We start from the raw sequence: 23,650 nt of genomic DNA on the forward strand, positions 1-23,650 counted from the left end.
GCCCGGCGACAAAAAAAAAAAATCCGAAGAAAATGAGAGGGGTGCAACACGAGGACTTCCCAGGAGGTCACCCATCCTAGTACTACTCTCGCCCAAACACGCTTAACTGCGGAGTTCTGATGGGATCCGGTGCATTAGTGTTGGTATGATCGCACCCATCAGCATAAGCGCGTTAAATCCTTATAAAGGATCCGAATGCAGCGATGGACTCTAACACCAGGGAGCTGCAGCCCGAGGGCATTTCCAGATCGCCGCCACCAAATCAGCACCCAAAACGAGATCAGCGGCTCGTATTTTTGGCCTGGGGCAGACTAAGCCTACGAAGCGAGCGTGCTGGACCGCCGTAAACGGTAAGCCCGGCGACAAAAAAAAAAAATTCGAAGAAAAAGAGAGGGGTGCAACACGAGGACTTCCCAGGAGGTCACCCATCCTAGTACTACTCTCGCCCAAACACGCTTAACTGCGGAGTTCTGATGGGATCCGGTGCATTAGTGTTGGTATGATCGCACCCATCAGCATAAGCGCGTTAAATCCTTATAAAGGATCCGAATGCAGCGATGCACTCTAACACCAGGGAGCTGCAGCCCGAGGGCATTTCCAGATCGCCGCCACCAAATCAGCACCCAAAACGAGATCAGCGGCTCGTATTTTTGGCCTGGGGCAGACTAAGCCTACGAAGCGAGCGTGCTGGACCGCCGTAAACGGTAAGCCCGTCGACAAAAAAAAAAAATCCGAAGAAAAAGAGAGGGGTGCAACACGAGGACTTCCCCGGAGGTCACCCATCCTAGTACTACTCTCGCCCAAACACGCTTAACTGCGGAGTTCTGATGGGATCCGGTGCATTAGTGTTGGTATGATCGCACCCATCAGCATAAGCGCGTTAAATCCTTATAAAGGATCCGAATGCAGCGATGGACTCTAACACCAGGGAGCTGCAGCCCGAGGGCATTTCCAGATCGCCGCCACCAAATCAGCACCCAAAACGAGATCAGCGGCTCGTATTTTTGGCCTGGGGCAGACTAAGCCTACGAAGCGAGCGTGCTGGACCGCCGTAAACGGTAAGCCCGGCGACAAAAAAAAAAAATCCGAAGAAAAAGAGAGGGGTGCAACACGAGGACTTCCCAGGAGGTCACCCATCCTAGTACTACTCTCGCCCAAACACGCTTAACTGCGGAGTTCTGATGGGATCCGGTGCATTAGTGTTGGTATGATCGCACCCATCAGCATAAGCGCGTTAAATCCTTATAAAGGATCCGAATGCAGCGATGCACTCTAACACCAGGGAGCTGCAGCCCGAGGGCATTTCCAGATCGCCGCCACCAAATCAGCACCCAAAACGAGATCAGCGGCTCGTATTTTTGGCCTGGGGCAGACTAAGCCTACGAAGCGAGCGTGCTGGACCGCCGTAAACGGTAAGCCCGGCGACAAAAAAAAAAAATCCGAAGAAAAAGAGAGGGGTGCAACACGAGGACTTCCCAGGAGGTCACCCATCCTAGTACTACTCTCGCCCAAACACGCTTAACTGCGGAGTTCTGATGGGATCCGGTGCATTAGTGTTGGTATGATCGCACCCATCAGCATAAGCGCGTTAAATCCTTATAAAGGATCCGAATGCAGCGATGCACTCTAACACCAGGGAGCTGCAGCCCGAGGGCATTTCCAGATCGCCGCCACCAAATCAGCACCCAAAACGAGATCAGCGGCTCGTATTTTTGGCCTGGGGCAGACTAAGCCTACGAAGCGAGCGTGCTGGACCGCCGTAAACGGTAAGCCCGGCGACAAAAAAAAAAAATCCGAAGAAAAAGAGAGGGGTGCAACACGAGGACTTCCCCGGAGGTCACCCATCCTAGTACTACTCTCGCCCAAACACGCTTAACTGCGGAGTTCTGATGGGATCCGGTGCATTAGTGTTGGTATGATCGCACCCATCAGCATAAGCGCGTTAAATCCTTATAAAGGATCCGAATGCAGCGATGGACTCTAAGACCAGGGAGCTGCAGCCCGAGGGCATTTCCAGATCGCCGCCACCAAATCAGCACCCAAAACGAGATCAGCGGCTCGTATTTTTGGCCTGGGGCAGACTAAGCCTACGAAGCGAGCGTGCTGGACCGCCGTAAACGGTAAGCCCGGCGACCAAAAAAAAAAATCCGAAGAAAAAGAGAGGGGTGCAACACGAGGACTTCCCAGGAGGTCACCCATCCTAGTACTACTCTCGCCCAAACACGCTTAACTGCGGAGTTCTGATGGGATCCGGTGCATTAGTGTTGGTATGATCGCACCCATCAGCATAAGCGCGTTAAATCCTTATAAAGGATCCGAATGCAGCGATGCACTCTAACACCAGGGAGCTGCAGCCCGAGGGCATTTCCAGATCGCCGCCACCAAATCAGCACCCAAAACGAGATCAGCGGCTCGTATTTTTGGCCTGGGGCAGACTAAGCCTACGAAGCGAGCGTGCTGGACCGCCGTAAACGGTAAGCCCGGCGACAAAAAAAAAAAATCCGAAGAAAAAGAGAGGGGTGCAACACGAGGACTTCCCAGGAGGTCACCCATCCTAGTACTACTCTCGCCCAAACACGCTTAACTGCGGAGTTCTGATGGGATCCGGTGCATTAGTGTTGGTATGATCGCACCCATCAGCATAAGCGCGTTAAATCCTTATAAAGGATCCGAATGCAGCGATGCACTCTAACACCAGGGAGCTGCAGCCCGAGGGCATTTCCAGATCGCCGCCACCAAATCAGCACCCAAAACGAGATCAGCGGCTCGTATTTTTGGCCTGGGGCAGACTAAGCCTACGAAGCGAGCGTGCTGGACCGCCGTAAACGGTAAGCCCGGCGACAAAAAAAAAAATCCGAAGAAAAAGAGAGGGGTGCAACACGAGGACTTCCCCGGAGGTCACCCATCCTAGTACTACTCTCGCCCAAACACGCTTAACTGCGGAGTTCTGATGGGATCCGGTGCATTAGTGTTGGTATGATCGCACCCATCAGCATAAGCGCGTTAAATCCTTATAAAGGATCCGAATGCAGCGATGGACTCTAACACCAGGGAGCTGCAGCCCGAGGGCATTTCCAGATCGCCGCCACCAAATCAGCACCCAAAACGAGATCAGCGGCTCGTATTTTTGGCCTGGGGCAGACTAAGCCTACGAAGCGAGCGTGCTGGACCGCCGTAAACGGTAAGCCCGGCGACAAAAAAAAAAAATCCGAAGAAAAAGAGAGGGGTGCAACACGAGGACTTCCCAGGAGGTCACCCATCCTAGTACTACTCTCGCCCAAACACGCTTAACTGCGGAGTTCTGATGGGATCCGGTGCATTAGTGTTGGTATGATCGCACCCATCAGCATAAGCGCGTTAAATCCTTATAAAGGATCCGAATGCAGCGATGCACTCTAACACCAGGGAGCTGCAGCCCGAGGGCATTTCCAGATCGCCGCCACCAAATCAGCACCCAAAACGAGATCAGCGGCTCGTATTTTTGGCCTGGGGCAGACTAAGCCTACGAAGCGAGCGTGCTGGACCGCCGTAAACGGTAAGCCCGGCGACAAAAAAAAAAAATCCGAAGAAAAAGAGAGGGGTGCAACACGAGGACTTCCCAGGAGGTCACCCATCCTAGTACTACTCTCGCCCAAACACGCTTAACTGCGGAGTTCTGATGGGATCCGGTGCATTAGTGTTGGTATGATCGCACCCATCAGCATAAGCGCGTTAAATCCTTATAAAGGATCCGAACGCAGCGATGCACTCTAACACCAGGGAGCTGCAGCCCGAGGGCATTTCCAGATCGCCGCCACCAAATCAGCACCCAAAACGAGATCAGCGGCTCGTATTTTTGGCCTGGGGCAGACTAAGCCTACGAAGCGAGCGTGCTGGACCGCCGTAAACGGTAAGCCCGGCGACAAAAAAAAAAAATCCGAAGAAAAAGAGAGGGGTGCAACACGAGGACTTCCCCGGAGGTCACCCATCCTAGTACTACTCTCGCCCAAACACGCTTAACTGCGGAGTTCTGATGGGATCCGGTGCATTAGTGTTGGTATGATCGCACCCATCAGCATAAGCGCGTTAAATCCTTATAAAGGATCCGAATGCAGCGATGGACTCTAACACCAGGGAGCTGCAGCCCGAGGGCATTTCCAGATCGCCGCCACCAAATCAGCACCCAAAACGAGATCAGCGGCTCGTATTTTTGGCCTGGGGCAGACTAAGCCTACGAAGCGAGCGTGCTGGACCGCCGTAAACGGTAAGCCCGGCGACAAAAAAAAAAAATCCGAAGAAAAAGAGAGGGGTGCAACACGAGGACTTCCCAGGAGGTCACCCATCCTAGTACTACTCTCGCCCAAACACGCTTAACTGCGGAGTTCTGATGGGATCCGGTGCATTAGTGTTGGTATGATCGCACCCATCAGCATAAGCGCGTTAAATCCTTATAAAGGATCCGAATGCAGCGATGCACTCTAACACCAGGGAGCTGCAGCCCGAGGGCATTTCCAGATCGCCGCCACCAAATCAGCACCCAAAACGAGATCAGCGGCTCGTATTTTTGGCCTGGGGCAGACTAAGCCTACGAAGCGAGCGTGCTGGACCGCCGTAAACGGTAAACCCGGCGACAAAAAAAAAAAATCCGAAGAAAAAGAGAGGGGTGCAACACGAGGACTTCCCAGGAGGTCACCCATCCTAGTACTACTCTCGCCCAAACACGCTTAACTGCGGAGTTCTGATGGGATCCGGTGCATTAGTGTTGGTATGATCGCACCCATCAGCATAAGCGCGTTAAATCCTTATAAAGGATCCGAATGCAGCGATGCACTCTAACACCAGGGAGCTGCAGCCCGAGGGCATTTCCAGATCGCCGCCACCAAATCAGCACCCAAAACGAGATCAGCGGCTCGTATTTTTGGCCTGGGGCAGACTAAGCCTACGAAGCGAGCGTGCTGGACCGCCGTAAACGGTAAGCCCGGCGACAAAAAAAAAAAATCCGAAGAAAAAGAGAGGGGTGCAACACGAGGACTTCCCCGGAGGTCACCCATCCTAGTACTACTCTCGCCCAAACACGCTTAACTGCGGAGTTCTGATGGGATCCGGTGCATTAGTGTTGGTATGATCGCACCCATCAGCATAAGCGCGTCAAATCCTTATAAAGGATCCGAATGCAGCGATGGACTCTAACACCAGGGAGCTGCAGCCCGAGGGCATTTCCAGATCGCCGCCACCAAATCAGCACCCAAAACGAGATCAGCGGCTCGTATTTTTGGCCTGGGGCAGACTAAGCCTACGAAGCGAGCGTGCTGGACCGCCGTAAACGGTAAGCCCGGCGACAAAAAAAAAAAATCCGAAGAAAAAGAGAGGGGTGCAACACGAGGACTTCCCAGGAGGTCACCCATCCTAGTACTACTCTCGCCCAAACACGCTTAACTGCGGAGTTCTGATGGGATCCGGTGCATTAGTGTTGGTATGATCGCACCCATCAGCATAAGCGCGTTTAATCCTTATAAAGGATCCGAATGCAGCGATGCACTCTAACACCAGGGAGCTGCAGCCCGAGGGCATTTCCAGATCGCCGCCACCAAATCAGCACCCAAAACGAGATCAGCGGCTCGTATTTTTGGCCTGGGGTAGACTAAGCCTACGAAGCGAGCGTGCTGGACCGCCGTAAACGGTAAGCCCGGCGACAAAAAAAAAAAATCCGAAGAAAAAGAGAGGGGTGCAACACGAGGACTTCCCAGGAGGTCACCCATCCTAGTACTACTCTCGCCCAAACACGCTTAACTGCGGAGTTCTGATGGGATCCGGTGCATTAGTGTTGGTATGATCGCACCCATCAGCATAAGCGCGTTAAATCCTTATAAAGGATCCGAATGCAGCGATGCACTCTAACACCAGGGAGCTGCAGCCCGAGGGCATTTCCAGATCGCCGCCACCAAATCAGCACCCAAAACGAGATCAGCGGCTCGTATTTTTGGCCTGGGGCAGACTAAGCCTACGAAGCGAGCGTGCTGGACCGCCGTAAACGGTAAGCCCGGCGACAAAAAAAAAAAATCCGAAGAAAAAGAGAGGGGTGCAACACGAGGACTTCCCCGGAGGTCACCCATCCTAGTACTACTCTCGCCCAAACACGCTTAACTGCGGAGTTCTGATGGGATCCGGTGCATTAGTGTTGGTATGATCGCACCCATCAGCATAAGCGCGTTAAATCCTTATAAAGGATCCGAATGCAGCGATGGACTCTAACACCAGGGAGCTGCAGCCCGAGGGCATTTCCAGATCGCCGCCACCAAATCAGCACCCAAAACGAGATAAGCGGCTCGTATTTTTGGCCTGAGGCAGACTAAGCCTACGAAGCGAGCGTGCTGGACCGCCGTAAACGGTAAGCCCGGCGACAAAAAAAAAAAATCCGAAGAAAAAGAGAGGGGTGCAACACGAGGACTTCCCAGGAGGTCACCCATCCTAGTACTACTCTCGCCCAAACACGCTTAACTGCGGAGTTCTGATGGGATCCGGTGCATTAGTGTTGGTATGATCGCACCCATCAGCATAAGCGCGTTAAATCCTTATAAAGGATCCGAATGCAGCGATGCACTCTAACACCAGGGAGCTGCAGCCCGAGGGCATTTCCAGATCGCCGCCACCAAATCAGCACCCAAAACGAGATCAGCGGCTCGTATTTTTGGCCTGGGGCAGACTAAGCCTACGAAGCGAGCGTGCTGGACCGCCGTAAACGGTAAGCCCGGCGACAAAAAAAAAAAATCCGAAGAAAAAGAGAGGGGTGCAACACGAGGACTTCCCAGGAGGTCACCCATCCTAGTACTACTCTCGCCCAAACACGCTTAACTGCGGAGTTCTGATGGGATCCGGTGCATTAGTGTTGGTATGATCGCACCCATCAGCATAAGCGCGTTAAATCCTTATAAAGGATCCGAATGCAGCGATGCACTCTAACACCAGGGAGCTGCAGCCCGAGGGCATTTCCAGATCGCCGCCACCAAATCAGCACCCAAAACGAGATCAGCGGCTCGTATTTTTGGCCTGGGGCAGACTAAGCCTACGAAGCGAGCGTGCTGGACCGCCGTAAACGGTAAGCCCGGCGACAAAAAAAAAAAATCCGAAGAAAAAGAGAGGGGTGCAACACGAGGACTTCCCCGGAGGTCACCCATCCTAGTACTACTCTTGCCCAAACACGCTTAACTGCGGAGTTCTGATGGGATCCGGTGCATTAGTGTTGGTATGATCGCACCCATCAGCATAAGCGCGTTAAATCCTTATAAAGGATCCGAATGCAGCGATGCACTCTAACACCAGGGAGCTGCAGCCCGAGGGCATTTCCAGATCGCCGCCACCAAATCAGCACCCAAAACGAGATCAGCGGCTCGTATTTTTGGCCTGGGGCAGACTAAGCCTACGAAGCGAGCGTGCTGGACCGCCGTAAACGGTAAGCCCGGCGACAAAAAAAAAAAATCCGAAGAAAAAGAGAGGGGTGCAACACGAGGACTTCCCAGGAGGTCACCCATCCTAGTACTACTCTCGCCCAAACACGCTTAACTGCGGAGTTCTGATGGGATCCGGTGCATTAGTGTTGGTATGATCGCACCCATCAGCATAAGCGCGTTAAATCCTTATAAAGGATCCGAATGCAGCGATGCACTCTAACACCAGGGAGCTGCAGCCCGAGGGCATTTCCAGATCGCCGCCACCAAATCAGCACCCAAAACGAGATCAGCGGCTCGTATTTTTGGCCTGGGGCAGACTAAGCCTACGAAGCGAGCGTGCTGGACCGCCGTAAACGGTAAGCCCGGCGACAAAAAAAAAAAAATCCGAAGAAAAAGAGAGGGGTGCAACACGAGGACTTCCCCGGAGGTCACCCATCCTAGTACTACTCTCGCCCAAACACGCTTAACTGCGGAGTTCTGATGGGATCCGGTGCATTAGTGTTGGTATGATCGCACCCATCAGCATAAGCGCGTTAAATCCTTATAAAGGATCCGAATGCAGCGATGGACTCTAACACCAGGGAGCTGCAGCCCGAGGGCATTTCCAGATCGCCGCCACCAAATCAGCACCCAAAACGAGATCAGCGGCTCGTATTTTTGGCCTGGGGCAGACTAAGCCTACGAAGCGAGCGTGCTGGACCGCCGTAAACGGTAAGCCCGGCGACAAAAAAAAAAAATCCGAAGAAAAAGAGAGGGGTGCAACACGAGGACTTCCCAGGAGGTCACCCATCCTAGTACTACTCTCGCCCAAACACGCTTAACTGCGGAGTTCTGATGGGATCCGGTGCATTAGTGTTGGTATGATCGCACCCATCAGCATAAGCGCGTTAAATCCTAATAAAGGATCCGAATGCAGCGATGCACTCTAACACCAGGGAGCTGCAGCCCGAGGGCATTTCCAGATCGCCGCCACCAAATCAGCACCCAAAACGAGATCAGCGGCTCGTATTTTTGGCCTGGGGCAGACTAAGCCTACGAAGCGAGCGTGCTGGACCGCCGTAAACGGTAAGCCCGGCGACAAAAAAAAAAAAATCCGAAGAAAAAGAGAGGGGTGCAACACGAGGACTTCCCAGGAGGTCACCCATCCTAGTACTACTCTCGCCCAAACACGCTTAACTGCGGAGTTCTGATGGGATCCGGTGCATTAGTGTTGGTATGATCGCACCCATCAGCATAAGCGCGTTAAATCCTTATAAAGGATCCGAATGCAGCGATGCACTCTAACACCAGGGAGCTGCAGCCCGAGGGCATTTCCAGATCGCCGCCACCAAATCAGCACCCAAAACGAGATCAGCGGCTCGTATTTTTGGCCTGGGGCAGACTAAGCCTACGAAGCGAGCGTGCTGGACCGCCGTAAACGGTAAGCCCGGCGACAAAAAAAAAAAAATCCGAAGAAAAAGAGAGTGGTGCAACACGAGGACTTCCCCGGAGGTCACCCATCCTAGTACTACTCTCGCCCAAACACGCTTAACTGCGGAGTTCTGATGGGATCCGGTGCATTAGTGTTGGTATGATCGCACCCATCAGCATAAGCGCGTTAAATCCTTATAAAGGATCCGAATGCAGCGATGGACTCTAACACCAGGGAGCTGCAGCCCGAGGGCATTTCCAGATCGCCGCCACCAAATCAGCACCCAAAACGAGATCAGCGGCTCGTATTTTTGGCCTGGGGCAGACTAAGCCTACGAAGCGAGCGTGCTGGACCGCCGTAAACGGTAAGCCCGGCGACAAAAAAAAAAAATCCGAAGAAAAAGAGAGGGGTGCAACACGAGGACTTCCCAGGAGGTCACCCATCCTAGTACTACTCTCGCCCAAACACGCTTAACTGCGGAGTTCTGATGGGATCCGGTGCATTAGTGTTGGTATGATCGCACCCATCAGCATAAGCGCGTTAAATCCTTATAAAGGATCCGAATGCAGCGATGCACTCTAACACCAGGGAGCTGCAGCCCGAGGGCATTTCCAGATCGCCGCCACCAAATCAGCACCCAAAACGAGATCAGCGGCTCGTATTTTTGGCCTGGGGCAGACTAAGCCTACGAAGCGAGCGTGCTGGACCGCCGTAAACGGTAAGCCCGGCGACAAAAAAAAAAAATCCGAAGAAAAAGAGAGGGGTGCAACACGAGGACTTCCCAGGAGGTCACCCATCCTAGTACTACTCTCGCCCAAACACGCTTAACTGCGGAGTTCTGATGGGATCCGGTGCATTAGTGTTGGTATGATCGCACCCATCAGCATAAGCGCGTTAAATCCTTATAAAGGATCCGAATGCAGCGATGCACTCTAACACCAGGGAGCTGCAGCCCGAGGGCATTTCCAGATCGCCGCCACCAAATCAGCACCCAAAACGAGATCAGCGGCTCGTATTTTTGGCCTGGGGCAGACTAAGCCTACGAAGCGAGCGTGCTGGACCGCCGTAAACGGTAAGCCCGGCGACAAAAAAAAAAAAATCCGAAGAAAAAGAGAGGGGTGCAACACGAGGACTTCCCCGGAGGTCACCCATCCTAGTACTACTCTCGCCCAAACACGCTTAACTGCGGAGTTCTGATGGGATCCGGTGCATTAGTGTTGGTATGATCGCACCCATCAGCATAAGCGCGTTAAATCCTTATAAAGGATCCGAATGCAGCGATGGACTCTAACACCAGGGAGCTGCAGCCCGAGGGCATTTCCAGATCGCCGCCACCAAATCAGCACCCAAAACGAGATCAGCGGCTCGTATTTTTGGCCTGGGGCAGACTAAGCCTACGAAGCGAGCGTGCTGGACCGCCGTAAACGGTAAGCCCGGCGACAAAAAAAAAAAATCCGAAGAAAAAGAGAGGGGTGCAACACGAGGACTTCCCAGGAGGTCACCCATCCTAGTACTACTCTCGCCCAAACACGCTTAACTGCGGAGTTCTGATGGGATCCGGTGCATTAGTGTTGGTATGATCGCACCCATCAGCATAAGCGCGTTAAATCCTTATAAAGGATCCGAATGCAGCGATGCACTCTAACACCAGGGAGCTGCAGCCCGAGGGCATTTCCAGATCGCCGCCACCAAATCAGCACCCAAAACGAGATCAGCGGCTCGTATTTTTGGCCTGGGGCAGACTAAGCCTACGAAGCGAGCGTGCTGGACCGCCGTAAACGGTAAGCCCGGCGACAAAAAAAAAAAATCCGAAGAAAAAGAGAGGGGTGCAACACGAGGACTTCCCAGGAGGTCACCCATCCTAGTACTACTCTCGCCCAAACACGCTTAACTGCGGAGTTCTGATGGGATCCGGTGCATTAGTGTTGGTATGATCGCACCCATCAGCATAAGCGCGTTAAATCCTTATAAAGGATCCGAATGCAGCGATGCACTCTAACACCAGGGAGCTGCAGCCCGAGGGCATTTCCAGATCGCCGCCACCAAATCAGCACCCAAAACGAGATCAGCGGCTCGTATTTTTGGCCTGGGGCAGACTAAGCCTACGAAGCGAGCGTGCTGGACCGCCGTAAACGGTAAGCCCGGCGACAAAAAAAAAAAATCCGAAGAAAAAGAGAGGGGTGCAACACGAGGACTTCCCCGGAGGTCACCCATCCTAGTACTACTCTCGCCCAAACATGCTTAACTGCGGAGTTCTGATGGGATCCGGTGCATTAGTGTTGGTATGATCGCACCCATCAGCATAAGCGCGTTAAATCCTTATAAAGGATCCGAATGCAGCGATGGACTCTAACACCAGGGAGCTGCAGCCCGAGGGCATTTCCAGATCGCCGCCACCAAATCAGCACCCAAAACGAGATCAGCGGCTCGTATTTTTGGCCTGGGGCAGACTAAGCCTACGAAGCGAGCGTGCTGGACCGCCGTAAACGGTAAGCCCGGCGACAAAAAAAAAAAATCCGAAGAAAAAGAGAGGGGTGCAACACGAGGACTTCCCAGGAGGTCACCCATCCTAGTACTACTCTCGCCCAAACACGCTTAACTGCGGAGTTCTGATGGGATCCGGTGCATTAGTGTTGGTATGATCGCACCCATCAGCATAAGCGCGTTAAATCCTTATAAAGGATCCGAATGCAGCAATGCACTCTAACACCAGGGAGCTGCAGCCCGAGGGCATTTCCAGATCGCCGCCACCAAATCAGCACCCAAAACGAGATCAGCGGCTCGTATTTTTGGCCTGGGGCAGACTAAGCCTACGAAGCGAGCGTGCTGGACCGCCGTAAACGGTAAGCCCGGCGACAAAAAAAAAAAATCCGAAGAAAAAGAGAGGGGTGCAACACGAGGACTTCCCAGGAGGTCACCCATCCTAGTACTACTCTCGCCCAAACACGCTTAACTGCGGAGTTCTGATGGGATCCGGTGCATTAGTGTTGGTATGATCGCACCCATCAGCATAAGCGCGTTAAATCCTTATAAAGGATCCGAATGCAGCGATGCACTCTAACACCAGGGAGCTGCAGCCCGAGGGCATTTCCAGATCGCCGCCACCAAATGAGCACCCAAAACGAGATCAGCGGCTCGTATTTTTGGCCTGGGGCAGACTAAGCCTACTGAAGCGAGCCGTGCTGGACCGCCGTAAACGGTAAGCCCGGCGACAAAAAAAAAAAATCCGAAGAAAAAGAGAGGGGTGCAACACGAGGACTTCCCCGAGGTCACCCATCCTAGTAGTACTCTCGCCCAAACACGCTTAACTGCGGAGTTCTGATGGGATCCGGTGCATTAGTGTTGGTATGATCGCACCCATCAGCATAAGCGCAGTTAACTCCTTATAAAGGATCCGAATGCAGCGATGGACTCTAACACCAGGGAGCTGCAGCCCGAGGGCATTTCCAGATCGCCGCCACCAAATCAGCACCCAAAACGAGATCAGCGGCTCGTATTTTTTGGCCTGGGGCAGACTAAGCCTACGAAGCGAGCGTGTGCTGGACCGCCGTAAACGGTAAGCCCGGCGACAAAAAAAAAAAATCCGAAGAAAAAGAGAGGGGTGCAACACGAGGACTTCCCAGGAGGTCACCCATCCTAGTACTACTCTCGCCCAAACACGCTTAACTGCGGAGTTCTGATGGGATCCGGTGCATTAGTGTTGGTATGATCGCACCCATCAGCATAAGCGCGTTAAATCCTTATAAAGGATCCGAATGCAGCGATGCACTCTAACACCAGGGAGCTGCAGCCCGAGGGCATTTCCAGATCGCCGCCACCAAATCAGCACCCAAAACGAGATCAGCGGCTCGTATTTTTGGCCTGGGGCAGGACTAAGCCTACGAAGCGAGCGTGCTGGACCGCTGTAAACGGTAAGCCGGCGACAAAAAAAAAAAATCCGAAGAAAAAGAGAGGGGTGCAACACGAGGACTTCCAGGAGGGTCACCCATCCTAGTACTACTCTCGCCCAAACACGCTTAACTGCGGAGTTCTGATGGGATCCGGTGCATTAGTGTTGGTATGATCGCACCCATCAGCATAAGCGCGTTAAATCCTTATAAAGGATCCGAATGCAGCGATGGACTCTAACACCAGGGAGCTGCAGCCCGAGGGCATTTCCAGATCGCCGCCACCAAATCAGCACCCAAAACGAGATCAGCGGCTCGTATTTTTGGCCTGGGGCAGACTAGCCTACGAAGCGAGCGTGCTGGACCGCCGTAAACGGTAAGCCCGGCGACAAAAAAAAAAAATCCGAAGAAAAAGAGAGGGGTGCAACACGAGGACTTCCCCGGAGGTCACCCATCCTAGTACTACTCTCGCCCAAACACGCTTAACTGCGGAGTTCTGAATGGGATCCGGTGCATTAGTGTTGGTATGATCGCACCCATCAGCATAAGCGCGTTAAATCCTTATAAAGGATCCGAATGCAGCGATGGACTCTAACACCAGGGAGCTGCAGCCCGAGGGCATTTCCAGATCGCCGCCACCAAATCAGCACCCAAAACGAGATCAGCGGCTCGTATTTTTGGCCTGGGGCAGACTAAGCCTACGAAGCGAGCGTGCTGGACCGCCGTAAACGGTAAGCCCGGCGACAAAAAAAAAAAATCCGAAGAAAAAGAGAGGGGTGCAACACGAGGACTTCCCAGGAGGTCACCCATCCTAGTACTACTCTCGCCCCAAACACGCTTAACTGCGGAGTTCTGATGGGATCCGGTGCATTAGTGTTGGTATGATCGCACCCATCAGCATAAGCGCGTTAAATCCTTATAAAGGATCCGAATGCAGCGATGCACTCTAACACCAGGGAGCTGCAGCCCGAGGGCATTTCCAGATCGCCGCCACCAAATCAGCACCCAAAACGAGATCAGCGGCTCGTATTTTTGGCCTGGGGCAGACTAAGCCTACGAAGCGAGCGTGCTGGACCGCCGTAAACGGTAAGCCGGCGACAAAAAAAAAAAATCCGAAGAAAAAGAGAGGGGTGCAACACGAGGACTTCCAGGAGGTCACCCATCCTAGTACTACTCTCGCCCAAACACGCTTAACTGCGGAGTTCTGATGGGATCCGGTGCATTAGTGTTGGTATGATCGCACCCATCAGCATAAGCGCGTTAAATCCTTATAAAGGATCCGAATGCAGCGATGCACTCTAACACCAGGGAGCTGCAGCCCGAGGGGCATTTCCATATCGCCGCCACCAAATCAGCACCCAAAACGAGCGGCTCGTATTTTTGGCCTGGGGCAGACTAAGCCTACGAAGCGAGCGTGCTGGACCGCCGTAAACGGTAAGCCCGGCGACAAAAAAAAAAAATCCGAAGAAAAAGAGAGGGGTGCAACACGAGGACTTCCCAGGAGGTCACCCATCCTAGTACTACTCTCGCCCAAACACGCTTAACTGCGGAGTTCTGATGGGATCCGGTGCATTAGTGTTGGTATGATCGCACCCATCAGCATAAGCGCGTTAAATCCTTATAAAGGATCCGAATGCAGCGATGCACTCTAACACCAGGGAGCTGCAGCCCGAGGGCATTTCCAGATCGCCGCCACCAAATCAGCACCCAAAACGAGATCAGCGGCTCGTATTTTTGGCCTGGGGCAGACTAAGCCTACGAAGCGAGCGTGCTGGACCGCCGTAAACGGTAAGCCCGGCGACAAAAAAAAAAAATCCGAAGAAAAAGAGAGGGGTGCAACACGAGGACTTCCCCGGAGGTCACCCATCCTAGTACTACTCTCGCCCAAACACGCTTAACTGCGGAGTTCTGATGGGATCCGGTGCATTAGTGTTGGTATGATCGCACCCATCAGCATAAGCGCGGTTAAATCCTTATAAAGGATCCGAATGCAGCGATGGACTCTAACACCAGGGAGCTGCAGCCCGAGGGCATTTCCAGATCGCCGCCACCAAATCAGCACCCAAAACGAGATCAGCGGCTCGTATTTTTGGCCTGGGGCAGACTAAGCCTACGAAGCGAGCGTGCTGGACCGCCGTAAACGGTAAGCCCGGGCGACAAAAAAAAAAAATCCGAAGAAAAAGAGAGGGGTGCAACACGAGGACTTCCCAGGAGGTCACCCATTCCTAGTACTACTCTCGCCCAAACACGCTTAACTGCGGAGTTCTGAATGGGATCCGGTGCATTAGTGTTGGTATGATCGCCACCCATCAGCATAAGCGCGTTAAATCCTTATAAAGGATCCGAATGCAGCGATGCACTCTAACACCAGGGAGCTGCAGCCCGAGGGCATTTCCAGATCGCCGCCACCAAATCAGCACCCAAAACGAGATCAGCGGGCTCGTATTTTTGGCCTGGGGCAGACTAAGCCTACGAAGCGAGCGTGCTGGACCGCCGTAAACGGTAAGCCCGGCGACAAAAAAAAAAAATCCGAAGAAAAAGAGAGGGGTGCAACACGAGGACTTCCCAGGAGGTCACCCATCCTAGTACTACTCTCGCCCAAACACGCTTAACTGCGGAGTTCTGATGGGATCCGGTGCATTAGTGTTGGTATGATCGCACCCATCAGCATAAGCGCGTTAAATCCTTATAAAGGATCCGAATGCAGCGATGCACTCTAACACCAGGGAGCTGCAGCCCGAGGGCATTTCCAGATCGGCCGCCACCAAATCAGCACCCAAAACGAGATCAGCGGCTCGTATTTTTGGCCTGGGGCAGAACTAAGCCTACGAAGCGAGCGTGCTGGACCGCCGTAAACGGTAAGCCCGGGCGACAAAAAAAAAAAATCCGAAGAAAAAGAGAGGGGTGCAACACGAGGACTTCCCAGGAGGTCACCCATCCTAGTACTACTCTCGCCCAAACACGCTTAACTGCGGAGTTCTGATGGGATCCTGGTGCATTAGTGTTGGTATGATCGCACCCATCAGCATAAGCGCGTTAAATCCTTATAAAGGATCCGAATGCAGCGATGCACTCTAACACCAGGGAGCTGCAGCCCGAGGGCATTTCCAGATCGCCGCCACCAAATCAGCACCCAAAACGAGATCAGCGGCTCGTATTTTTGGCCTGGGGCAGACTAAGCCTACGAAGCGAGCGTGCTGGGACCGCCGTAAAACGGTAAGCCCGGCGACAAAAAAAAAAAATCCGAAGAAAAAGAGAGGGGGTGCAACACGAGACCTTCCCCGAGAGGTCACCCATCCTAGTACTACTCTCGCCCAAACACGCTTAACTGCGGAGTTCTGATGGGATCGGTGCATTAGTGTTGGTATGATCGCACCCATCAGCATAAGCGCGTTAAATCCTTATAAAGGATCCGAATGCAGCGATGGCACTCTAACACCAGGGAGCTGCAGCCCGAGGGCATTTCCAGATCGCCGCCACCAAATCAGCACCCAAAACGAGATCAGCGGCTCGTATTTTTGGCCTGGGGCAGACTAAGCCTACGAAGCGAGCGTGCTGGGACCAGCCGTAAAACGGTAAGCCCGGCGACAAAAAAAAAAAATCCGAAGAAAAAGAGAGGGGTTGCAACACGAGGACTTCCCAGGAGGTCACCCATCCTAGTACTACTCTCGCCCAAACACGCTTAACTGCGGAGTTCTGATGGGATCCGGTGCATTAGTGTTGGTATGATCGCACCCATCAGCATAAGCGCGTTAAATCCTTATAAAGGATCCGAATGCAGCGATGCACTCTAACACCAGGGAGCTGCAGCCCCGAGGGCATTTCCAGATCGCCGCCACCAAATCAGCACCCAAAACGAGATCAGCGGCTCGTATTTTTGGCCTGGGGCAGACCTAAGCCTACGAAGCGAGCGTGCTGGACCGCCGTAAACGGTAAGCCCGGCGACAAAAAAAAAAATTCCGAAGAAAAAGAGAGGGGTGCAACACGAGGACTTCCCAGAGGTCACCCATCCTAGTTACTACTCTCGCCCAAACACGCTTAACTGCGGAGTTCTGATGGGATCCGGTGCATTAGTGTTGGTATGATCGCACCCATCAGCATAAGCGCGTTAAATCCTTATAAAGGATCCGAATGCAGCGATGCACTCTACACCAGGGAGCTGCAGCCCGAGGGCATTTCCAGATCGCCGCCACCAAATCAGCACCCAAAACCGAGATCAGCGGCTCGTATTTTTGGCCTGGGGCAGACTAAGCCTACGAAGCGAGCGTGCTGGACCGCCGTAAACGGTAAGGCCCGGCGACAAAAAAAAAAAATCCGAAGAAAAAGAGAGGGGTGCAACACGAGGACTTCCCCGGAGGTCACCCATCCTAGTACTACTCCTCGCCCAACACGCTTAACTGCGGAGTTCTGATGGGATCCGGTGCATTAGTGTTGGTATGATCGCACCCATCAGCATAAGCGCGTTAAATCCTTATAAAGGATCCGAATGCAGCGATGCACTCTAACACCAGGGAGCTGCAGCCCGAGGGCAATTTCCAGATCGCCGCCACCAAATCAGCACCCAAAACGAGATCAGCGGCTCGTATTTTTTGGCCTGGGGCAGACTAAGCCTACGAAGCGAGCGTGCTGGACCGCCGTAAACGGTAAGCCCGGCGACAAAAAAAAAAAATCCGAAGAAAAAGAGAGGGGTGCAACACGAGGACTTCCCAGGAGGTCACCCATCCTAGTACTACTCTCGCCCAAACACGCTTAACTGCGGGAGTTCTGATGGGATCCGGTGCATTAGTGTTGGTATGATCGCACCCATCAGCATAAGCGCGTTAAATCCTTATAAAGGATCCGAATGCAGCGATGCACTCTAACACCAGGGAGCTGCAGCCCGAGGGCATTTCCAGATCGCCGCCACCAAATCAGCACCCAAAACGAGATCAGCGGCTCGTATTTTTGGCCTGGGGCAGACTAAGCCTACGAAGCGAGCGTGCTGGACCGCCGTAAACGGTAAGCCCGGCGACAAAAAAAAAAATCCGAAGAAAAAGAGAGGGGTGCAACACGAGGACTTCCCAGGAGGTCACCCATCCTAGTACTACTCTCGCCCAAACACGCTTAACTGCGGAGTTCTGATGGGATCCGGTGCATTAGTGTTGGTATGATCGCACCCATCAGCATAAGCGCGTTAAATCCTTATAAAGGATCCGAATGCAGCGATGCACTCTAACACCAGGGAGCTGCAGCCCGAGGGCATTTCCAGATCGCCGCCACCAAATCAGCACCCAAAACGAGATCAGCGGCTCGTATTTTTGGCCTGGGGCAGACTAAGCCTACGAAGCGAGCGTGCTGGACCGCCGTAAACGGTAAGCCCGGCGACAAAAAAAAAAAATCCGAAGAAAAAGAGAGGGGGTGCAACACGAGGACTTCCCAGGAGGTCACCCATCCTAGTACTACTCTCGCCCAAACACGCTTAACTGCGGAGTTCTGATGGGATCCGGTGCATTAGTGTTGGTATGATCGCACCCATCAGCATAAGCGCGTTAAATCCTTATAAAGGATCCGAATGCAGCGATGCACTCTAACACCAGGGAGCTGCAGCCCGAGGGCATTTCCAGATCGCCGCCACCAAATCAGCACCCAAAACGAGATCAGCGGCTCGTATTTTGGCCTGGGGCAGACTAAGCCTACGAAGCGAGCGTGCTGGACCGCCGTAAACGGTAAGCCCGGCGACAAAAAAAAAAAATCCGAAGAAAAAGAGAGGGGTGCAACACGTAGGACTTCCCAGGAGGTCACCCATCCTAGTACTACTCTCGCCCAAACACGCTTAACTGCGGAGTTCTGATGGGATCCGGTGCATTAGTGTTGGTATGATCGCACCCATCAGCATAAGCGCGTTAAATCCTTATAAAGGATCCGAATGCAGCGATGCACTCTAACACCAGGGAGCTGCAGCCCGAGGGCATTTCCAGATCGCCGCCACCAAATCAGCACCCAAACGAGATCAGCGGCTCGTATTTTGGCCTGGGGCAGACTAAGCCTACGAAGCGAGCGTGCTGGACCGCCGTAAACGGTAAGCCCGGCGACAAAAAAAAAAAATCCGAAGAAAAAGAGAGGGGTGCAACACGAGGACTTCCCAGGAGGTCACCCATCCCTAGTACTACTCTCGCCCAAACACGCTTAACTGCGGAGTTCTGATGGGATCCGGTGCATTAGTGTTGGTATGATCGCACCCATCAGCATAAGCGCGTTAAATCCTTATAAAGGATCCGAATGCAGCGATGCACTCTAACACCAGGGAGCTGCAGCCCGAGGGCATTTCCAGATCGCCGCCACCAAATCAGCACCCAAAACGAGATCAGCGGCTCGTATTTTTTGGCCTGGGGCAGACTAAGCCTACGAAGCGAGCGTGCTGGACCGCCGTAAACGGTAAGCCCGGCGACAAAAAAAAAAAATCGAAGAAAAAGAGAGGGGTGCAACACGAGGACTTCCAGGAGGTCACCCATCCTAGTACTACTCTCGCCCAAACACTGCTTAACTGCGGAGTTCTGATGGGATCCGGTGCATTAGTGTTGGTATGATCGCACCCATCAGCATAAGCGCGTTAAATCCTTATAAAGGATCCGAATGCAGCGATGCACTCTAACACCAGGGAGCTGCAGCCCGAGGGACATTTCCAGATCGCCGCCACCAAACCAGCACCCAAAACGAGATCAGCGGCTCGTATTTTTGGCCTGGGGCAGACTAAGCCTACGAAGCGAGCGTGCTGGACCGCCGTAAACGGTAAGCCCCGGCGACAAAAAAAAAAAATCCGAAGAAAAAGAGAGGGGTGCAACACGAGGACTTCCCAGGAGGTCACCCATCCTAGTACTACTCTCGCCCAAACACTGCTTAACTGCGGAGTTCTGATGGGATCCGGTGCATTAGTGTTGGTATGATCGCACCCATCAGCATAAGCGCGTTAAATCCTTATAAAGGATCCGAATGCAGCGATGCACTCTAACACCAGGGAGCTGCAGCCCGAGGGCATTTCCAGATCGCCGCCACCAAATCAGCACCCAAAACGAGATCAGCGGCTCGTATTTTTGGCCTGGGGCAGACTAAGCCTACGAAGCGAGCGTGCTGGACCGCCGTAAACGGGTAAGCCCGGCGAAAAAAAAAAAAAATCCGAAGAAAAAGAGAGGGGTGCAACACGAGGACTTCCCAGGAGGGTCACCCATCCTAGTACTACTCTCGCCCAAACACGCTTAACTGCGGAGTTCTGATGGGATCCGGTGCATTAGTGTTGGTATGATCGCACCCATCAGCATAAGCGCGTTAAATCCTTATAAAGGATCCGAAGTGCAGCGATGGCACTCTAACACCAGGGAGCTGCAGCCCGAGGGCATTTCCAGATCGCCGCCACCAAATCAGCACCCAAAACGAGATCAGCGGCTCGTATTTTTGGCCTGGGGCAGACTAAGCCTACGAAGCGAGCGTGCTGGACCGCCGTAAACGGTAAGCCCGGGCGACAAAAAAAAAAAAATCCGAAGAAAAAGAGAGGGGTGCAACACGAGGACTTCCCCAGGAGGTCACCCATCCTAGTACTACTCTCGCCCAAACACGCTTAACTGCGGAGTTCTGATGGGATCCGGTGCATTAGTGTTGGTATGATCGCACCCATCAGCATAAGCGCGGTTAAATCCTTATAAAGGATCCGAATGCAGCGATGCACCTCTAACACCAGGGAGCTGCAGCCCGAGGGCATTTCCAGATCGCCGCCACCAAATCAGCACCCAAAACGAGATCAGCGGCTCGTATTTTTGGCCTGGGGCAGACTAAGCCTACGAAGCGAGCGTGCTGGACCGCCGTAAACGGTAAGCCCGGCGACAAAAAAAAAAAAATCCGAAGAAAAAGAGAGGGGGTGCAACACGAGGACTTCCCAGGAGGTCACCCATCCTAGTACTACTCTCGCCCAAACACGCTTAACTGCGGAGTTCTGATGGGATCCGGTGCATTAGTGTTGGTATGATCGCACCCATCAGCATAAGCGCGTTAAATCCTTATAAAGGATCCGAATGCAGCGATGCACTCTAACACCAGGGAGCTGCAGCCCGAGGGCATTTCCAGATCGCCCGCCACCAAATCAGCACCCAAAACGAGATCAGCGGCTCGTATTTTTGGCCTGGGGCAGACTAAGCCTACGAAGCGAGCGTGCTGGACCGCCGTAAACGGTAAGCCCGGCGACAAAAAAAAAAAATCCGAAGAAAAAGAGAGGGGTGCAACACGAGGACTTCCCAGGAGGTCACCCATCCTAGTACTACTCTCGCCCAAACACGCTTAACTGCGGAGTTCTGATGGGATCCGGTGCATTAGTGTTGGTATGATCGCACCCATCAGCATAAGCGCGTTAAATCCTTATAAAGGATCCGAATGCAGCGAATGCACTCTAACACCAGGGAGCTGCAGCCCGAGGGCATTTCCAGATCGCCGCCACCAAATCAGCACCCAAAACGAGATCAGCGGCTCGTATTTTTGGCCTGGGGCAGACTAAGCCTACGAAGCGAGCGTGCTGGACCGCCGTAAACGGTAAGCCCGGCGACAAAAAAAAAAAATCCGAAGAAAAAGAGAGGGGTGCAACACGAGGACTTCCCCGGAGGTCACCCATCCTAGTACTACTCTCGCCCAAACACGCTTAACTGCGGAGTTCTGATGGGATCCGGTGCATTAGTGTTGGTATGATCGCACCCATCAGCATAAGCGCGTTTAAATCCTTATAAAGGATCCGAATGCAGCGATGGACTCTAACACCAGGGAGCTGCAGCCCGAGGGCATTTCCAGATCGCCGCCACCAAATCAGCACCCAAAACGAGATCAGCGGCTCGTATTTTTGGCCTGGGGCAGACTAAGCCTACGAAGCGAGCGTGCTGGACCGCCGTAAACGGTAAGCCCGGGCGACAAAAAAAAAAATCCGAAGAAAAAGAGAGGGGTGCAACACGAGGACTTCCCAGGAGGTCACCCATCCTAGTACTACCTCTCGCCCAAACACGCTTAACTGCGGAGTTCTGATGGGATACGGTGCATTAGTGTTGGTATGATCGCACCCATCAGCATAAGCGCGTTAAATCCTTATAAAGGATCCGAATGCAGCGATGCACTCTAACACCAGGGAGCTGCAGCCCAGAGGGCATTTCCAGATCGCCGCCACCAAATCAGCACCCAAAACGAGATCAGCGGCTCGTATTTTTGGCCTGGGGCAGACTAAGCCTACGAAGCGAGCGTGCTGGACCGCCGGGTAAACGGTAAGCCCGGCGACAAAAAAAAAAAATCCGAAGAAAAAGAGAGGGGTGCAACAAGGAGGACTTCCCAGGAGGTCACCCATCCTAGTACTACTCTCGCCCAAACACGCTTAACTGCGGAGTTCTGATGGGATCCGGTGCATTAGTGTTGGTATGATCGCACCCATCAGCATAAGCGCGTTAAATCCTTATAAAGGATCCGAATGCAGCGATGCACTCTAACACCGAATGCAGCGATGCACTCTAACACCAGGGAGCTGCAGCCCGAGGGCATTTCCAGATCGCCGCCACCAAATCAGCACCCAAAACGAGATCAGCGGCTCGTATTTTTGGCCTGGGGCAGACTAAGCCTACGAAGCGAGCGTGCTGGACCGCCGTAAACGGTAAGCCCGGCGACAAAAAAAAAAAATCCGAAGAAAAAGAGAGGGGTGCAACACGAGGACTTCCCCGGAGGTCACCCATCCTAGTACTACTCTCGCCCAAACACGCTTAACTGCGGAGTTCTGATGGGATCCGGTGCATTAGTGTTGGTATGATCGCACCCATCAGCATAAGCGCGTTAAATCCTTATAAAGGATCCGAATGCAGCGATGGACTCTAACACCAGGGAGCTGCAGCCCGAGGGCATTTCCAGATCGCCGCCACCAAATCAGCACCCAAAACGAGATCAGCGGCTCGTATTTTTGGCCTGGGGCAGACTAAGCCTACGAAGCGAGCGTGCTGGACCGCCGTAAACGGTAAGCCCGGCGACAAAAAAAAAAAATCCGAAGAAAAAGAGAGGGGTGCAACACGAGGACTTCCCCGGAGGTCACCCATCCTAGTACTACTCTCGCCCAAACACGCTTAACTGCGGAGTTCTGATGGGATCCGGTGCATTAGTGTTGGTATGATCGCACCCATCAGCATAAGCGCGTTAAATCCTTATAAAGGATCCGAATGCAGCGATGGACTCTAACACCAGGGAGCTGCAGCCCGAGGGCATTTCCAGATCGCCGCCACCAAATCAGCACCCAAAACGAGATCAGCGGCTCGTATTTTTGGCCTGGGGCAGACTAAGCCTACGAAGCGAGCGTGCTGGACCGCCGTAAACGGTAAGCCCGGCGACAAAAAAAAAAAATCCGAAGAAAAAGAGAGGGGTGCAACACGAGGACTTCCCAGGAGGTCACCCATCCTAGTACTACTCTCGCCCAAACACGCTTAACTGCGGAGTTCTGATGGGATCCGGTGCATTAGTGTTGGTATGATCGCACCCATCAGCATAAGCGCGTTAAATCCTTATAAAGGATCCGAATGCAGCGATGCACTCTAACACCAGGGAGCTGCAGCCCGAGGGCATTTCCAGATCGCCGCCACCAAATCAGCACCCAAAACGAGATCAGCGGCTCGTATTTTTGGCCTGGGGCAGACTAAGCCTACGAAGCGAGCGTGCTGGACCGCCGTAAACGGTAAGCCCGGCGACAAAAAAAAAAAATCCGAAGAAAAAGAGAGGGGTGCAACACGAGGACTTCCCCGGAGGTCACCCATCCTAGTACTACTCTCGCCCAAACACGCTTAACTGCGGAGTTCTGATGGGATCCGGTGCATTAGTGTTGGTATGATCGCACCCATCAGCATAAGCGCGTTAAATCCTTATAAAGGATCCGAATGCAGCGATGGACTCTA

At 53.1% G+C, this 23,650-nt stretch overlaps 67 non-coding genes across 67 annotated transcripts; all 67 read right to left on the minus strand.

Moving 5' to 3' along the window:
* Positions 1–38: 38 nt before the first annotated feature.
* LOC126730486 (5S ribosomal RNA) lies at positions 39–157 on the minus strand. The gene has a single exon (XR_007657759.1). It is a non-coding gene; the product is annotated as a 5S ribosomal RNA (ribosomal RNA).
* A 235-nt stretch (positions 158–392) lies between these two features.
* LOC126730487 (5S ribosomal RNA) lies at positions 393–511 on the minus strand. The gene has a single exon (XR_007657760.1). It is a non-coding gene; the product is annotated as a 5S ribosomal RNA (ribosomal RNA).
* A 235-nt stretch (positions 512–746) lies between these two features.
* On the minus strand, positions 747–865 carry LOC126731211 (5S ribosomal RNA). The gene has a single exon (XR_007658465.1). It is a non-coding gene; the product is annotated as a 5S ribosomal RNA (ribosomal RNA).
* Positions 866–1,100: 235 nt separating this feature from the next.
* On the minus strand, positions 1,101–1,219 carry LOC126730488 (5S ribosomal RNA). The gene has a single exon (XR_007657761.1). It is a non-coding gene; the product is annotated as a 5S ribosomal RNA (ribosomal RNA).
* A 235-nt stretch (positions 1,220–1,454) lies between these two features.
* On the minus strand, positions 1,455–1,573 carry LOC126730489 (5S ribosomal RNA). The gene has a single exon (XR_007657763.1). It is a non-coding gene; the product is annotated as a 5S ribosomal RNA (ribosomal RNA).
* A 235-nt stretch (positions 1,574–1,808) lies between these two features.
* Positions 1,809–1,927, minus strand: LOC126731212 (5S ribosomal RNA). Its single transcript, XR_007658466.1, has one exon. It is a non-coding gene; the product is annotated as a 5S ribosomal RNA (ribosomal RNA).
* Positions 1,928–2,162: 235 nt separating this feature from the next.
* Positions 2,163–2,281, minus strand: LOC126730490 (5S ribosomal RNA). The gene has a single exon (XR_007657764.1). It is a non-coding gene; the product is annotated as a 5S ribosomal RNA (ribosomal RNA).
* A 235-nt stretch (positions 2,282–2,516) lies between these two features.
* LOC126730491 (5S ribosomal RNA) lies at positions 2,517–2,635 on the minus strand. The gene has a single exon (XR_007657765.1). It is a non-coding gene; the product is annotated as a 5S ribosomal RNA (ribosomal RNA).
* Positions 2,636–2,869: 234 nt separating this feature from the next.
* Positions 2,870–2,988, minus strand: LOC126731213 (5S ribosomal RNA). Its single transcript, XR_007658467.1, has one exon. It is a non-coding gene; the product is annotated as a 5S ribosomal RNA (ribosomal RNA).
* Positions 2,989–3,223: 235 nt separating this feature from the next.
* Positions 3,224–3,342, minus strand: LOC126730492 (5S ribosomal RNA). The gene has a single exon (XR_007657766.1). It is a non-coding gene; the product is annotated as a 5S ribosomal RNA (ribosomal RNA).
* A 235-nt stretch (positions 3,343–3,577) lies between these two features.
* On the minus strand, positions 3,578–3,696 carry LOC126730494 (5S ribosomal RNA). Its single transcript, XR_007657768.1, has one exon. It is a non-coding gene; the product is annotated as a 5S ribosomal RNA (ribosomal RNA).
* A 235-nt stretch (positions 3,697–3,931) lies between these two features.
* LOC126731214 (5S ribosomal RNA) lies at positions 3,932–4,050 on the minus strand. The gene has a single exon (XR_007658468.1). It is a non-coding gene; the product is annotated as a 5S ribosomal RNA (ribosomal RNA).
* Positions 4,051–4,285: 235 nt separating this feature from the next.
* On the minus strand, positions 4,286–4,404 carry LOC126730496 (5S ribosomal RNA). Its single transcript, XR_007657769.1, has one exon. It is a non-coding gene; the product is annotated as a 5S ribosomal RNA (ribosomal RNA).
* A 235-nt stretch (positions 4,405–4,639) lies between these two features.
* Positions 4,640–4,758, minus strand: LOC126730497 (5S ribosomal RNA). Its single transcript, XR_007657770.1, has one exon. It is a non-coding gene; the product is annotated as a 5S ribosomal RNA (ribosomal RNA).
* A 235-nt stretch (positions 4,759–4,993) lies between these two features.
* LOC126731215 (5S ribosomal RNA) lies at positions 4,994–5,112 on the minus strand. Its single transcript, XR_007658469.1, has one exon. It is a non-coding gene; the product is annotated as a 5S ribosomal RNA (ribosomal RNA).
* A 235-nt stretch (positions 5,113–5,347) lies between these two features.
* LOC126730498 (5S ribosomal RNA) lies at positions 5,348–5,466 on the minus strand. Its single transcript, XR_007657771.1, has one exon. It is a non-coding gene; the product is annotated as a 5S ribosomal RNA (ribosomal RNA).
* A 235-nt stretch (positions 5,467–5,701) lies between these two features.
* On the minus strand, positions 5,702–5,820 carry LOC126730499 (5S ribosomal RNA). The gene has a single exon (XR_007657772.1). It is a non-coding gene; the product is annotated as a 5S ribosomal RNA (ribosomal RNA).
* A 235-nt stretch (positions 5,821–6,055) lies between these two features.
* On the minus strand, positions 6,056–6,174 carry LOC126731216 (5S ribosomal RNA). The gene has a single exon (XR_007658470.1). It is a non-coding gene; the product is annotated as a 5S ribosomal RNA (ribosomal RNA).
* Positions 6,175–6,409: 235 nt separating this feature from the next.
* On the minus strand, positions 6,410–6,528 carry LOC126730500 (5S ribosomal RNA). The gene has a single exon (XR_007657773.1). It is a non-coding gene; the product is annotated as a 5S ribosomal RNA (ribosomal RNA).
* Positions 6,529–6,763: 235 nt separating this feature from the next.
* Positions 6,764–6,882, minus strand: LOC126730501 (5S ribosomal RNA). Its single transcript, XR_007657774.1, has one exon. It is a non-coding gene; the product is annotated as a 5S ribosomal RNA (ribosomal RNA).
* A 235-nt stretch (positions 6,883–7,117) lies between these two features.
* Positions 7,118–7,236, minus strand: LOC126731638 (5S ribosomal RNA). The gene has a single exon (XR_007658881.1). It is a non-coding gene; the product is annotated as a 5S ribosomal RNA (ribosomal RNA).
* A 235-nt stretch (positions 7,237–7,471) lies between these two features.
* LOC126730502 (5S ribosomal RNA) lies at positions 7,472–7,590 on the minus strand. Its single transcript, XR_007657775.1, has one exon. It is a non-coding gene; the product is annotated as a 5S ribosomal RNA (ribosomal RNA).
* A 236-nt stretch (positions 7,591–7,826) lies between these two features.
* Positions 7,827–7,945, minus strand: LOC126731217 (5S ribosomal RNA). Its single transcript, XR_007658471.1, has one exon. It is a non-coding gene; the product is annotated as a 5S ribosomal RNA (ribosomal RNA).
* A 235-nt stretch (positions 7,946–8,180) lies between these two features.
* Positions 8,181–8,299, minus strand: LOC126730503 (5S ribosomal RNA). Its single transcript, XR_007657776.1, has one exon. It is a non-coding gene; the product is annotated as a 5S ribosomal RNA (ribosomal RNA).
* A 236-nt stretch (positions 8,300–8,535) lies between these two features.
* On the minus strand, positions 8,536–8,654 carry LOC126730504 (5S ribosomal RNA). The gene has a single exon (XR_007657777.1). It is a non-coding gene; the product is annotated as a 5S ribosomal RNA (ribosomal RNA).
* Positions 8,655–8,890: 236 nt separating this feature from the next.
* On the minus strand, positions 8,891–9,009 carry LOC126731634 (5S ribosomal RNA). Its single transcript, XR_007658877.1, has one exon. It is a non-coding gene; the product is annotated as a 5S ribosomal RNA (ribosomal RNA).
* A 235-nt stretch (positions 9,010–9,244) lies between these two features.
* On the minus strand, positions 9,245–9,363 carry LOC126730506 (5S ribosomal RNA). Its single transcript, XR_007657779.1, has one exon. It is a non-coding gene; the product is annotated as a 5S ribosomal RNA (ribosomal RNA).
* Positions 9,364–9,598: 235 nt separating this feature from the next.
* On the minus strand, positions 9,599–9,717 carry LOC126730507 (5S ribosomal RNA). Its single transcript, XR_007657780.1, has one exon. It is a non-coding gene; the product is annotated as a 5S ribosomal RNA (ribosomal RNA).
* A 236-nt stretch (positions 9,718–9,953) lies between these two features.
* On the minus strand, positions 9,954–10,072 carry LOC126731218 (5S ribosomal RNA). Its single transcript, XR_007658472.1, has one exon. It is a non-coding gene; the product is annotated as a 5S ribosomal RNA (ribosomal RNA).
* A 235-nt stretch (positions 10,073–10,307) lies between these two features.
* LOC126730508 (5S ribosomal RNA) lies at positions 10,308–10,426 on the minus strand. Its single transcript, XR_007657781.1, has one exon. It is a non-coding gene; the product is annotated as a 5S ribosomal RNA (ribosomal RNA).
* Positions 10,427–10,661: 235 nt separating this feature from the next.
* On the minus strand, positions 10,662–10,780 carry LOC126730509 (5S ribosomal RNA). The gene has a single exon (XR_007657782.1). It is a non-coding gene; the product is annotated as a 5S ribosomal RNA (ribosomal RNA).
* A 235-nt stretch (positions 10,781–11,015) lies between these two features.
* LOC126731649 (5S ribosomal RNA) lies at positions 11,016–11,134 on the minus strand. Its single transcript, XR_007658892.1, has one exon. It is a non-coding gene; the product is annotated as a 5S ribosomal RNA (ribosomal RNA).
* A 235-nt stretch (positions 11,135–11,369) lies between these two features.
* Positions 11,370–11,488, minus strand: LOC126730510 (5S ribosomal RNA). The gene has a single exon (XR_007657783.1). It is a non-coding gene; the product is annotated as a 5S ribosomal RNA (ribosomal RNA).
* Positions 11,489–11,723: 235 nt separating this feature from the next.
* On the minus strand, positions 11,724–11,842 carry LOC126730512 (5S ribosomal RNA). The gene has a single exon (XR_007657784.1). It is a non-coding gene; the product is annotated as a 5S ribosomal RNA (ribosomal RNA).
* A 237-nt stretch (positions 11,843–12,079) lies between these two features.
* On the minus strand, positions 12,080–12,197 carry LOC126731831 (5S ribosomal RNA). Its single transcript, XR_007659068.1, has one exon. It is a non-coding gene; the product is annotated as a 5S ribosomal RNA (ribosomal RNA).
* Positions 12,198–12,436: 239 nt separating this feature from the next.
* On the minus strand, positions 12,437–12,555 carry LOC126730513 (5S ribosomal RNA). Its single transcript, XR_007657785.1, has one exon. It is a non-coding gene; the product is annotated as a 5S ribosomal RNA (ribosomal RNA).
* A 235-nt stretch (positions 12,556–12,790) lies between these two features.
* Positions 12,791–12,909, minus strand: LOC126731602 (5S ribosomal RNA). Its single transcript, XR_007658846.1, has one exon. It is a non-coding gene; the product is annotated as a 5S ribosomal RNA (ribosomal RNA).
* A 234-nt stretch (positions 12,910–13,143) lies between these two features.
* Positions 13,144–13,263, minus strand: LOC126731429 (5S ribosomal RNA). Its single transcript, XR_007658676.1, has one exon. It is a non-coding gene; the product is annotated as a 5S ribosomal RNA (ribosomal RNA).
* A 235-nt stretch (positions 13,264–13,498) lies between these two features.
* Positions 13,499–13,618, minus strand: LOC126731432 (5S ribosomal RNA). Its single transcript, XR_007658679.1, has one exon. It is a non-coding gene; the product is annotated as a 5S ribosomal RNA (ribosomal RNA).
* A 234-nt stretch (positions 13,619–13,852) lies between these two features.
* On the minus strand, positions 13,853–13,970 carry LOC126731606 (5S ribosomal RNA). The gene has a single exon (XR_007658850.1). It is a non-coding gene; the product is annotated as a 5S ribosomal RNA (ribosomal RNA).
* A 231-nt stretch (positions 13,971–14,201) lies between these two features.
* On the minus strand, positions 14,202–14,320 carry LOC126730514 (5S ribosomal RNA). The gene has a single exon (XR_007657786.1). It is a non-coding gene; the product is annotated as a 5S ribosomal RNA (ribosomal RNA).
* A 235-nt stretch (positions 14,321–14,555) lies between these two features.
* Positions 14,556–14,674, minus strand: LOC126731219 (5S ribosomal RNA). The gene has a single exon (XR_007658473.1). It is a non-coding gene; the product is annotated as a 5S ribosomal RNA (ribosomal RNA).
* Positions 14,675–14,911: 237 nt separating this feature from the next.
* Positions 14,912–15,032, minus strand: LOC126731854 (5S ribosomal RNA). The gene has a single exon (XR_007659090.1). It is a non-coding gene; the product is annotated as a 5S ribosomal RNA (ribosomal RNA).
* A 237-nt stretch (positions 15,033–15,269) lies between these two features.
* On the minus strand, positions 15,270–15,388 carry LOC126730515 (5S ribosomal RNA). Its single transcript, XR_007657787.1, has one exon. It is a non-coding gene; the product is annotated as a 5S ribosomal RNA (ribosomal RNA).
* A 238-nt stretch (positions 15,389–15,626) lies between these two features.
* Positions 15,627–15,746, minus strand: LOC126731704 (5S ribosomal RNA). The gene has a single exon (XR_007658946.1). It is a non-coding gene; the product is annotated as a 5S ribosomal RNA (ribosomal RNA).
* Positions 15,747–15,984: 238 nt separating this feature from the next.
* On the minus strand, positions 15,985–16,103 carry LOC126731886 (5S ribosomal RNA). The gene has a single exon (XR_007659120.1). It is a non-coding gene; the product is annotated as a 5S ribosomal RNA (ribosomal RNA).
* A 240-nt stretch (positions 16,104–16,343) lies between these two features.
* Positions 16,344–16,462, minus strand: LOC126731234 (5S ribosomal RNA). The gene has a single exon (XR_007658487.1). It is a non-coding gene; the product is annotated as a 5S ribosomal RNA (ribosomal RNA).
* Positions 16,463–16,699: 237 nt separating this feature from the next.
* LOC126731852 (5S ribosomal RNA) lies at positions 16,700–16,818 on the minus strand. Its single transcript, XR_007659088.1, has one exon. It is a non-coding gene; the product is annotated as a 5S ribosomal RNA (ribosomal RNA).
* A 236-nt stretch (positions 16,819–17,054) lies between these two features.
* Positions 17,055–17,173, minus strand: LOC126731838 (5S ribosomal RNA). The gene has a single exon (XR_007659075.1). It is a non-coding gene; the product is annotated as a 5S ribosomal RNA (ribosomal RNA).
* A 237-nt stretch (positions 17,174–17,410) lies between these two features.
* LOC126731613 (5S ribosomal RNA) lies at positions 17,411–17,530 on the minus strand. The gene has a single exon (XR_007658857.1). It is a non-coding gene; the product is annotated as a 5S ribosomal RNA (ribosomal RNA).
* A 234-nt stretch (positions 17,531–17,764) lies between these two features.
* LOC126730516 (5S ribosomal RNA) lies at positions 17,765–17,883 on the minus strand. Its single transcript, XR_007657788.1, has one exon. It is a non-coding gene; the product is annotated as a 5S ribosomal RNA (ribosomal RNA).
* Positions 17,884–18,119: 236 nt separating this feature from the next.
* LOC126730518 (5S ribosomal RNA) lies at positions 18,120–18,238 on the minus strand. Its single transcript, XR_007657790.1, has one exon. It is a non-coding gene; the product is annotated as a 5S ribosomal RNA (ribosomal RNA).
* Positions 18,239–18,472: 234 nt separating this feature from the next.
* Positions 18,473–18,592, minus strand: LOC126731516 (5S ribosomal RNA). The gene has a single exon (XR_007658761.1). It is a non-coding gene; the product is annotated as a 5S ribosomal RNA (ribosomal RNA).
* Positions 18,593–18,825: 233 nt separating this feature from the next.
* Positions 18,826–18,945, minus strand: LOC126731640 (5S ribosomal RNA). The gene has a single exon (XR_007658884.1). It is a non-coding gene; the product is annotated as a 5S ribosomal RNA (ribosomal RNA).
* A 235-nt stretch (positions 18,946–19,180) lies between these two features.
* LOC126731821 (5S ribosomal RNA) lies at positions 19,181–19,299 on the minus strand. The gene has a single exon (XR_007659059.1). It is a non-coding gene; the product is annotated as a 5S ribosomal RNA (ribosomal RNA).
* A 237-nt stretch (positions 19,300–19,536) lies between these two features.
* LOC126731567 (5S ribosomal RNA) lies at positions 19,537–19,656 on the minus strand. Its single transcript, XR_007658812.1, has one exon. It is a non-coding gene; the product is annotated as a 5S ribosomal RNA (ribosomal RNA).
* A 236-nt stretch (positions 19,657–19,892) lies between these two features.
* Positions 19,893–20,012, minus strand: LOC126731550 (5S ribosomal RNA). The gene has a single exon (XR_007658795.1). It is a non-coding gene; the product is annotated as a 5S ribosomal RNA (ribosomal RNA).
* A 239-nt stretch (positions 20,013–20,251) lies between these two features.
* LOC126731583 (5S ribosomal RNA) lies at positions 20,252–20,371 on the minus strand. Its single transcript, XR_007658827.1, has one exon. It is a non-coding gene; the product is annotated as a 5S ribosomal RNA (ribosomal RNA).
* A 239-nt stretch (positions 20,372–20,610) lies between these two features.
* Positions 20,611–20,729, minus strand: LOC126730519 (5S ribosomal RNA). The gene has a single exon (XR_007657791.1). It is a non-coding gene; the product is annotated as a 5S ribosomal RNA (ribosomal RNA).
* A 236-nt stretch (positions 20,730–20,965) lies between these two features.
* Positions 20,966–21,084, minus strand: LOC126730520 (5S ribosomal RNA). Its single transcript, XR_007657792.1, has one exon. It is a non-coding gene; the product is annotated as a 5S ribosomal RNA (ribosomal RNA).
* A 236-nt stretch (positions 21,085–21,320) lies between these two features.
* On the minus strand, positions 21,321–21,439 carry LOC126731220 (5S ribosomal RNA). Its single transcript, XR_007658474.1, has one exon. It is a non-coding gene; the product is annotated as a 5S ribosomal RNA (ribosomal RNA).
* Positions 21,440–21,675: 236 nt separating this feature from the next.
* On the minus strand, positions 21,676–21,795 carry LOC126731839 (5S ribosomal RNA). Its single transcript, XR_007659076.1, has one exon. It is a non-coding gene; the product is annotated as a 5S ribosomal RNA (ribosomal RNA).
* Positions 21,796–22,033: 238 nt separating this feature from the next.
* On the minus strand, positions 22,034–22,153 carry LOC126731694 (5S ribosomal RNA). Its single transcript, XR_007658936.1, has one exon. It is a non-coding gene; the product is annotated as a 5S ribosomal RNA (ribosomal RNA).
* Positions 22,154–22,413: 260 nt separating this feature from the next.
* On the minus strand, positions 22,414–22,532 carry LOC126731222 (5S ribosomal RNA). The gene has a single exon (XR_007658476.1). It is a non-coding gene; the product is annotated as a 5S ribosomal RNA (ribosomal RNA).
* A 235-nt stretch (positions 22,533–22,767) lies between these two features.
* On the minus strand, positions 22,768–22,886 carry LOC126731223 (5S ribosomal RNA). The gene has a single exon (XR_007658477.1). It is a non-coding gene; the product is annotated as a 5S ribosomal RNA (ribosomal RNA).
* Positions 22,887–23,121: 235 nt separating this feature from the next.
* On the minus strand, positions 23,122–23,240 carry LOC126730521 (5S ribosomal RNA). The gene has a single exon (XR_007657793.1). It is a non-coding gene; the product is annotated as a 5S ribosomal RNA (ribosomal RNA).
* A 235-nt stretch (positions 23,241–23,475) lies between these two features.
* On the minus strand, positions 23,476–23,594 carry LOC126731225 (5S ribosomal RNA). Its single transcript, XR_007658478.1, has one exon. It is a non-coding gene; the product is annotated as a 5S ribosomal RNA (ribosomal RNA).
* Positions 23,595–23,650: the final 56 nt, after the last annotated feature.

Source organism: Quercus robur, chromosome 5 (assembly GCF_932294415.1).
Source record: "Quercus robur chromosome 5, dhQueRobu3.1, whole genome shotgun sequence".
Taxonomy (NCBI): Eukaryota; Viridiplantae; Streptophyta; class Magnoliopsida; order Fagales; family Fagaceae; genus Quercus; species Quercus robur.